Here is a 10,946-nt window from a genome sequence, read left to right as displayed (position 1 = left end):
ATTATCATCATGTACCTATTATTACCTAACCCCACAGAAACAATTTATCATTCAGAATAAGCTAAATAACCCACCTAAACAGACCATTACTTCCTGGTACATTCCATTCACCCAAGCTAGAGTATATAGCTTCTTGTTTGTAAAGCAGAATGTTTTTCCTGGGAAATGCATAAAGGTATCAAAATGAAACGTTTATTAGTATCATGGAAAAAATCCATGATAAAGGAAGATTAGATTAAATTTAAAGAACAGGCATGCATCGCTTCACGTGAGTCCCCTGACTTGTGGGCTCAGATGGTTGCCTAAATCTAAATTTCTTAATAGAAAATGTAATTACACCGTAGGAGTCTTTAATCACTGTCAGCTGGTAAGTCCTCCTCATGTGAGACCTTTAATAGGTGACCAGAGCATAAGACAGCTTATCTCTGTAATTCACACCACAAGCCAGTCTCCTTGAATTTCAGTTAAATTCTGCCTGCCTCTAGTGCACATCATCTATGGCAGAATTTGTTCGAATCCAACCCACTGCTCTTTCTACAAAGTTTCTCTATGTGTCATTACCCATTTTTCTTTCAAATAAAGATGAAAACAGCATACAAAAAATAATTACAGTAAAACTTCAATGAAGTCTGTTTATTCAAATATTTTTTGGGAGGCTAGGAAAAGCTTCTAGTGCTTTTCACTTTTCTAAATCCACCCTGAATCCAACCGATGGTGGGTCAAGATTGGATTTTTGGGGATTAACATGATTTTATTGGGGGTGTGTGTGTGTTTTCATTTCACTACATCAGAATGTTCATCTGTAATGTGTTTTTTATGTCTATGTCACATTAACATGAGGTTTGAGACCAAAACAGCATTCTGGGTTATGTGGATGTCACATAGATGAAGAACTACATAATCCATGAGCTACCTTTACAATCTGTTGAGTCATTCATGTTTTTCGGTGTTAAACCTAACCTCTCCAGTGTAGCTACCTGTGAAAGACACATCAGAGTATGTTTTTTTGATCGGGGGAATATTCAGATTACACACATTTCTGTAACAATGCGTTGCGTTAGCTAGGATGGGGCAACATAGCAGGTCTTCTTTGATGTTCGTGCCACAAACAGTGTTGCGAGCAGCTGCCTATAATTGAGAAAGACCTATTTGAAAGCATTCAAAATGGCACTAAATGACCACAAGTGTGGTCTAACCAACCTGAAAAACATGGAGCAAATCTGCAAAGATGAAAGAGCCAAAATCACTCCTACACTCTGTGCAAAGCTGGTGCATACTTAGCCTAAAATACTTAAAGCTGTTTTTGCAGGAAAAGGTGGCTCTTATACTGTGTCAGTGTTGAATCCTTATGCAAGCAACATATTTGTTTTTTTGTACAAGTATTTCCCAAAATAAAACCAATGTCATCTTACAATCATTATTTTAGAGTTCCAGTACTTTTAAATAAAACCTCTAACTGAACGAATTTTCTATGCACTATTTGTAATTCACTAATATGTAATTGATCAGCGGTCTAAATAGCCTACTTTTGCTAGTCACTGAATTCATGGAAGAAAAAAAAACATGTTTTCATAGCTGTTTATGTTTTAAATTTTTTAGCCATGTGGGCCACAGACCATTGATTCAACATTCATTATGTTTCTTTAGTTGCTCTAACTAGTGACTACATACAGACCTGGCTATCAAAGACTGCGCGATTCAAACAGCCAATTGAGTCCGAGGGTAGTCTTGGTAGTGAAACATGATGCTTGAAGAGTTGCCATCACATGGTGGAAATTTCCACTGTGTTCCTTACTTGTTAAATGGGTAGGGTCCCCCTTTACGGGTCTTCACTACGCTTAGACTACTCGTTCTCCGCCTTTGGACTGCTGAACATTTAACATTTAGGTAGGACCCCATTTAAGTTTTCCATGTTTGTATCATGTTCTCTTCATTGCTTTATTATTTGTCAACCTCGTGGTTTTGCAACATTGTATCCCATTTAAATTTCCACAGGAAAGCGGATGGTTACTGTTTTCATAAACAAACATCTTCAAGATTAAGGCGGAAAGTTAAGGTTTCACTCCTCAATTAATCGCCAATTCACTTGCCATTTAGTCATAATAGTATAATAAAAAATGTTTTTTATATTGCCCTATTCATCTACAATTTTATCAGTAGGTTATGGTTGCTGTGCTGGTTGTAGACAGAGCAAAATAGTGTGTTTAACTTTCGCGCGAGCAAATGTCTCGTGTAGATTACATTGGCCTATCATATCGTCTTTTACAGACTTAGTCGTCGTTATAACTCTAGCAACATTTACGTATAATTAAATTTGAACACATTACCTATTTGTTTGGAAAGAAGAACCTATACTGTTCTTAGCGATTGTTGGTGTTCCGTGAAATTCCCCGCGTGTGCTATTGGAACTTGTGAATGTATTAATTTTAACCTTTTGATAACATTGACAACAGCATTGTAAACCTACCTTTCAGTAGATGTAAACAGCGTTAATCGTTATGTTTGGTTAATTTTGTGTATGTGTTCTAATAGTTTTACAGTTCTACGCTAAGTACATGTATAATGGACATAAACAAATGAGTAAATGAGAAATCGAGGCAGGCTTTACAGTGTGTATGTGGAGCCGGGATTATATTCTGGAATATTTCTTTAAATCCTTTTAATAACTGTCTTTTATTTTATCAATATCTCGTTTGTTATTGAAATAACCCCGTATTCAAAAACATTATATGGTTCTCGAATGCATGTTATTCCAACACTCCTCCCTTTAAAAGGATTGGTACAATGTCATAGCTTACATACAGTGGATATAAAAAGTCTACACACCCCTGTTGAAATGCCAGGTTCTTGTGGTGTAAAAGAATGAGACAAAGAGAAATCATGTCAGAAATGTTTCCACCTTTAATGTGACCTATAACGTGAACAATTCAATTGAAAAACAAAAATCTTTGAGGGGGAAAAGTTTAAATTTAAAAACTCACAGTAACCTGGTTGCATATGTGTGCATACCCTTAAACTAATACTTTGTTGAAGCACCTTTTGATTGTATTACAGCACTCAGTCTTTTTGGGTAGGAGTCTATTAGCATGGCACATCTTGACGTGGCAATATTTGCCCACTCTTCTTTGCAAAAGCGCTCCAAATCTTTCAGATTGCGAGTACATCTCCTGTGCACAGCCCTCTTCAGAACATACCACAGATGTTCAATTGGATACAGGTCTGGGCTCTGGCCGGGCCATTCCAAAAGGTTAATCTTCTTCTGGTGAAGCCATGCTTTTGTGGATTTGGATGTGTGCTCTGGGTCATTGTCGTGCTGAAAGGTAAACGTCCTCTTCATCTTTCTTACGGACGCTTGAAGGTTTTGTGCCAACATTTCCTGGTATTTGGAAGTGTTCATATTTCCTTCCACCCTGACTAAGGCCCCAGTTCCAGCTGAAGAAAAACAGCCCCAAAGCATTATGCTGCCACCACCATGCTTCACTGTGAGTATGGTGTTCTTTGGGTGATGTTTTGGATTTATGGCCAAAAAGTTCAACTTTGGTTTCATCAGACCATAACACATTTTCCCAACTTGCTTTTGGAGGACTTGAGGTTTGTTTTTGCAAACTTCAGCTGGGCTTAGATGTTTTTCTTTGTAAGAAAAGGCTTCCGTCTTGCCACCTTACCCCATAGCCCATTAATATGAAGAATACGAGAGATTGTTGTCACATGTAGCACACAGCCAGTACTTGCCACAAATTCCTGCAGTAGGCCTCTTGGAAGCCTCCCCGACCAGTTTTCTTCTCGTCTTTTCATACATTTTGGAGGGACGTCCAGTTCTAGGTAATATCTCTGTTGTGCCATATTTTCTCCACTTGATGATGACTGTCTTCACTGTGTTCTATGGTATATCTAATGATTTGGAAATTATTTTGTACCCTTCGCCTGACTGATATCTTTCACCAATGAGATCCCTCTGATGCTTTGGAAGCTTTCTGCGGACCATGGCTTTTGCTCTGAGGTGCAACTAAGAAAATGTCAGGAAAATCCTACTAGAACAGCTGAACTTTGTGATTAATCAGAGTCACTTTAAATGATGGCAGGTGTGTAATGACTTCTATTTAACATGAGTTTGAATGTGATTGGTTAATTCTGAACACAGCCACATCCCCAGTTATAAGAGGGTGTGCACACTCATGCAACCAGGTTATTGTAAGGTTTTTATTTTAGATTTTTTCCCCTTCGAAGATTTCAGTTTGTTTTTCAATTGAATTGTTCACATTATAGGTCACATTAAAAGTGGAGAAAGTTCTGACATGATTTATCTTTGTCTCATTCTTTTACATCAGAAAAACCTGGCATTTTAACAGGGGTGAGTAGATTTTTTTTATCCACTGTATATCCTTAGCTCGGTGATCACATCATCACATAGGGTCACAGACGCATAAGCATGCCATATCCTAAATAGAAAAAGTGTTATCTGATTCAGGGAAATGTTTCTAAGTATTTTCTAGTGGACTTCGACCGATGCAGCATGCATTAGGCTACCTCTGGCACCAATGATATACTTGCTATATGCAAACTTGCTATGCAAACCACTGTAAAAAGTAATTATTTTTCAAAATTATGTTTCTGAATTGGGCAACCAAATTCAGCGTCATGCACAGGCAAATTAAGACGCGTAAATCGGCAACACACATGCGCGCAGCTTCAGCTAGATAGGAGTTTACACAATGTTCAGCTCCAGAATGTATCACGTTGATACAGGTCTGTATAATAGAGTACATGTATGCCAAAACGGTCATGTTTCTCACTGTTTATAAAATGCTATTCCTAAGAAATGCCTCGGTAAAATCCAACCCATATGTTGTGTTTTCTGAATGTGTGCCCTCAGAATATTTTTTTGTTATCTTTAAGTTTAATGTAGTGGCTTTGTGGTATTAATGTCTAATGGGGCAGAGCCCCACCTACTGGCTCATTTGTGTATGTTATTGTGGTATTGTTCAGCAATATTGTGACATCAGTTTGAAAATGATTTAAAGTAAAAAATAAAAACCATTTAAAAAAATCTATGTCACTTGGTCTTGCTCGTGCCATTCATACACTTGGTATTTTTGGAGTCCCATATAGATAAGTTAGTAGAGCATGGTGCATTCAGCTCCAGGTTGAGGGTTTGATTCCCATGGGGGAAGTATTCAAAAAGTATGAAAAATGTAGGCACTCACTTTTAAGTCGCTTTAATGTAAATGAGTAAGGCAGCTTCAGAGTTTAGGTGGCTCAAATCTCTGTTTTCACATGATCGGCTAATGGTAATTTCACTCACAACACCTACTGTGTTGTTACAACTCTTTATGATAAGACACCTAATGTCTATACATATGTAATAGTAATACTGTTTTTCAGTCTGAAATACTCAAGAAACTGTAACTATGCAACAGAAAGAAAACGAAAGGGAATAACATTAGAAGTGTGGCTATTTTCTTATTATGAGCATCTTGATAACAGGTACATTAAATGCATTTATACATTTGTTTTTAATTTATTACAATACAAAACAGTGTAGCAAGTTAAACCCACGGTGACAAAAGATGATCTCTATATTTTCATAACTCTAATGCGATTATGTTTCTATATGTGCAGTGGATTTGGCACACGCTGTTAGTTATGCGTTGCGTTGGCCAAACCAATATGCTCATGTTAACTTCAGCTCTGGTATCAGGAGTATCGTCATATCTCTGTGATGTTTGTTTATTCATGTGGAGGGTCTGGGGATCTATCTTCAGACTAAGGGCTTGTTTTCATTAGGAGACCGAGAATAAAACGCTAGATGTTCTTATCATTAGTTTGCATAATCATTACCATAGCGTTTGAATTTACACCGGCATGTTCGACACATACCATGCATGATTGTGTCAATCGCAGGAAAACGGAGCAATACACGTTCACGAACGTGAAACAGTTCCTACAGAATTGGAGGGCTCTATCAAAAATGTCACACACTATCACTATCTACAAAATTACATCAGAGATATATTTTCATATATTATAAACAGGTGAAAATGTTAAATTGTCGCACCCGGCTAAATGTGGAACACTTTTCGGACAGATAATCCCCATTAGCACTGCAATGTGGTCTCAGGGGACTACGTAGATTATTTTACGTAAGTCCATGGCACCTGATTTTGTAATGATATGTTACATTACATTAGGTTACATTACACTGCGCTATCAAAACATATAATACATTACGAATTGGCTAAAAGATAACATATCTTACGAACACCATTACAACGTACAACTCCGGAAAAAATTAAGAGACCACTGCACCTTTTTCATTCCTTTCCAAAACAGTTGTAAAGGAAAGTTGAGTGAGGAACAGAAGCGTTCAATTTGCAGTGGTCTCAATTTTAACCCTTCTGTTCCTCACTCAAAACCTTAATTTTTGACTTTTTTGGAAAGGAAAAAAAAATTGCAGTGGTCTCTTATTTTTTTCCGGCGCTGTATATGTTATGAACGCTATTAAAACGTATAATATGATACTAACATCAGACAAACGTATCATGTTTTACGAATGCTGTGAATTTCCACAAAATGAATTAGCCAGCCACAAAATGAATTTGAACCAGCAACATTCAGATCTGAAGGCAGGCATCCTACCCACTACTCCACACAGGGTATTTGGAGCAGTTGGTTAAGCACCTCTCTGTGGAGTGGAACATTCCGAGTTCAAAACAGGGCATACCATTTTATTTTTAAAAAACAATTTTATTATTACTCTGTTACTTTACCTAACGTAATATATCTTACGGATTTGCCTGTCAAATATTTATATAAAATAGTCTGCATTGACCCCTGAGACCAGGTGGAGCATTGAGGTCTAAAAAGATGTCTTGCTCATTGTGTATTGGAGTGGAATGAGAGTATCCATTGTCACCCGGGTACCACTTCCAGTGTAAGCCAAACTGAGACATACATATAACTTGCAAGCTGAGTAAATGGTTATATTCACCTAAACCTCTCTGTCCTTTTACTAGTGGATTTTTTACTGGGTATTGGACTTATCTGGCTGACATAATAAAAAGATGTCGTCGTTAATTTTCACGGCATGCAATGCTTATGAGAGACAAATGTTTAACTCTATCCCCATATGATCTTAGGCTAATTGACATCTATATATTATGCATCAGTGATGAGAATACATAGACTGCACAAGATTTCATGCAACACAAAAATTATTGGGAATTTTGTTTCATTATTTCATACTAAGCTGGAGTCAATGATAACTAGATCCGTATAAAAAAATAAGCTTGGTAGCCCCCTTTTCTTTCCTGTATCGTCAAATTTGTGGCATTACGAATTAATCTAAAAATGGGTTTACTGCACATTTGTATGTTCAAGATTTGGAATCAATATACAATGCTAAAAATCTAACTGACTCTGAGCTTAATTTTAAGGCAAACATCCAAAATGTGACAAAATCACTTTTATATTTTAAGAAAAGTTTTGTTTCTCTTCTAGAGCATCAATGAGAGACAAGATGCAAGCTTTTATCACATGAAGGCTTGATTATTGTATTGCCATTCTGTCAGATTTTCCCCAAATTGTTTTTAAAAATTACAATTAAATCAGAATGCAGCCGCTTGAATGTTAACAATGACTAGAAGGAAAGTTATTTTAAATTCCATCCATTGGCTGCCTGTTTTAAAATGTATTTTCAGATAGCTTTTTTGATTTACTTTTAAAGAACAATATGGCCTTGTACCACTAATACGTCTGACATGTTTGTATGTACAGTAATTCCCTCAGATTCTCTGGCAGTAGCCATTTAGTTCCAAAGTTCAGAATAAAAAACAAAAAAAAAGAGTCCTGTCCTTTGGAAAAGCCTCCCAGAAAATGTAAGGGTCTCAGAAACTAGAATTTCAAAAAAGATATTTTTCTTTTTGTATTCTTTCTTTTTGATGTCTTAGATTTAAAACCATTTTGTTTTACTATTTATTTCTTTAAAATGTTGCTGTAGAGGTAGACTATGTTTGGACTAAACAGTCCACCAATAAGGACATTTGATTTGCATCAAATTCAAAGAAGGAAGAGTAAGCTGATAGTAAATATACAGTAGATGATCCTGTGATGCAACACCTTGTAATGACGACTCAATTAAAAGGATTGTGTCAGAACTAACTTGAAATGGTAGTGAATGTAACCTGCTCTGAATAACAGCATCTGCTAAATTACCTGCATGTAAGGGTTATACCACTTTTTTCTTTGGCAAGTTCTCAAAATGGCATAAAGCAGTGAAAAGCAAACAAGATTGCTGATAGTGTACCCATACCCTGGAGAAACCTGGCATATCTTCAAATGACCATACTGTCCCAGACGAGAGCTGGGTATTGTCAACTCAAGGTTTTTAAGTCTTTACATAATAGCCTCTTGCCCATGATTATGCCAGTGGGAGGAAAACTAAGAGACACAACAACCAATTATCTCCTGTAAATGACTAGCAGAGAAACATTTTCAACTTTGTCATTTATAATGGTCTTTGAGTCGTCCTTACAGGTGTTGCAGGTAAAAACTTCCTGTTGAATCTTGGTTTCAACGGTCTCTTGTGCTAGCATGTGCTGGCTTGCAAAAAGTGCAAATATGAGAAAGCAGGGCTTTATACACTGTCCAGGAAGAACCCTTCTCCTCTAGCCAATTCAAGGCCACTCTGATGTGGTTCTACGTAAAGTAGGGAAACTTCGTCATCAGTCTTTCAAAGCAATAGGTGGATCAATGTGGACTGATAAGACCATCAGATCATGGGGCCCTGGGCAGAGTGTTCTAGGGAGGGTGTTCACAAACAAGGTTAAGGCAGACCATGTACCAGAAACCAAAAAATATAGCCTGAACCACATCAGGGCAACAAAATAGATCTTAATACTGATGTGTTCCTCTTGAGCACAAACCTAGCCCTATATAGTTTTATTTGATTATCTCTAGTGACCGTTTATCTGTAGTAATTTTGGCCGATCTTTACTTCCAACAGACCAAAGGTTCCTGAGATTTCTGAAGCTCGTGTGGAAGACATTCTTCTATCAGTCTACGCTCTACATGTAGAGAACATGCTACTCTGGTGAATAGTGCTTCTTTAATAACCTCAGATCAAAGCACAACCCATGTCTAAACAATGTTCACATTCAGCTGTTCTACAGTAAACAGCAGCCAATAAGAGCATATTAAGACATTAGTGATAATTCAAGTTTTGTCAAAAAAGCATTTATGCAGCTTTATGCATGGTGAACATTTGATCTCAATCCATTTAATTGGGGATATGCATTTACTTCTTGATTTATTACATTTTATTTTGAAGTAGGCTGCAGTGTTGCTTTGAATGATGTACAGTGAACATTCTTTAGACATGATGGTCTTAAACTGGACTGCGTTGGCCTAGGTTTGCATTTAGTGTTGTGGAAAGCTTTGAGCTTAAGCCATATAAGAAAAACAGCGCTCGTGTCCACTACTATAATTTGTGTACCTGCTTGTGACTTCATCTCATGCCTTTGTGACTTTATTGTCTAATATTTTCTACTAAGAAGTCAAACTCCTGTTCTTAAGTACCTTAACTTTCACTGAGAGATTGATCTTGAACAAAATTGACAATTTAATATGGGATGCCAAGATCCTTTCTACTAAGCCAGATGTTCTCTTGAACAGTTTACAGTTGTTTTACTTCTACAGCATAAGAGTGATACTTGTATTAATAAAAGGTAAGAATTTCTTTGGGAGTTAAAAAACTTTTGTAAATTATATTCAAATGTTTTATCTGAAACGCCAATTATGTACAAATGCATAGGTTGTAGGTTGGACCCTATTTTACATCACCTGAGGTTTTTGAGTTGTGCACACCACAACATACTCATGAATACCGGGTGGGTGTCATGTTTTGCCTAATAAATGTCCTAACACTTTAATATAAACTGTATACATTTCATAAGTACATAACTAAGAGAACAGATATGAACATTTAAGATGACATATAATGGTTGTCAGACTGTAACTATCCAAGTTGCAATATCAGTTCTGTGCCTGCTAAATTGCAGTGTTCAGAGGTATCTCATGAATATTTTGGCTTTCAATTCCAAAATGTTACATTCTGAATTTAACTGTATATTGTTACTGACTGTAAATGGATTGGCCCAAGTCAAGTCTAACTTGAGTGTTTATGTGTTGTTGGCTAGCTAGTACCCGTTACCCTGTTGGTGACAATGAAGGCAAACAACTTCACTATTTGACTGTCTTTACTTCAAGGTGTTCATATGGAAGCAAATGCTAAACCGAGGTGATCCTCATGGACATCTCTGCCTGTTTTAGAGATTTATGTCAACCCCCAAGTTTAGCTAGTTTACTCACTCACTGGACGCTCACATTCTCTTACCTGTGGAAATTCTAGCAATTCTAGCGTAGACGATACAGGAACAGGTCTAACCAAATAACTTTCACACATCTCACAAATTTTTGGATGAAGAGGGAGGACTGAATAGACAATATTACCGCTGAGCATTTATCGACACCAGACCGGTGCATAGCCTTGGCCAGACTTAACATAGCAATGCTGAGAAGCAATCTCTCTCTTTCTACATTTGCAAATGTGAGTTTCTGAGGTTTAAACCATTTCCACCCTTTGAATGTGCAGAAGGTTCACCAAACTGCAACATTGGGTTGACAGCCATTTTATTTTATTTAACCTTTGTTTAACCAGGTAAGCCACGTTGAGATTAACAACCTCTTTTTCAAGGGGGAACTAAACATCACCTTGGAAGACACAATTATATCACATTTCTCTCTGGAGGTAAACATCCTACCATTAGCGTAATGATTGTCAAACTCAAACTACCACTCAAGTTATGCAAGTCCCACCTCCACAACGCCAGTGGTTCTTTCAACAATACCACTGCAGCTCCACAACAAACTCATTCTGGAAAGAAAAGCAA

The 10,946-nt window shown here is 37.1% G+C and overlaps 1 protein-coding gene across 2 annotated transcripts in view; it reads left to right on the top strand.

Moving 5' to 3' along the window:
- Nucleotides 1-1,793: 1,793 nt before the first annotated feature.
- Nucleotides 1,794-10,946, top strand: part of slc38a4 (solute carrier family 38 member 4) — a 33,005-nt gene continuing 23,852 nt past the window's right edge. Inside the window, exons 1-2 of one of the 2 annotated variants that reach the window (XM_010892643.5) lie at nt 1,810-1,887; nt 9,002-9,088. The gene's annotated coding sequence lies outside the window, so the exon portion shown is untranslated. Of the gene's footprint in view, nt 1,888-9,001; nt 9,089-10,946 lie in introns of both variants that reach the window. The other variant, XM_010892641.4, reaches the window with a different exon arrangement.

Source organism: Esox lucius, chromosome 23, assembly GCF_011004845.1.
Source record: "Esox lucius isolate fEsoLuc1 chromosome 23, fEsoLuc1.pri, whole genome shotgun sequence".
NCBI lineage: Eukaryota > Metazoa > Chordata > Actinopteri > Esociformes > Esocidae > Esox > Esox lucius.
The sequence above is the reverse complement of the archived record's forward strand: the minus strand, read 5'-3'. Positions and strand labels throughout refer to the sequence as shown.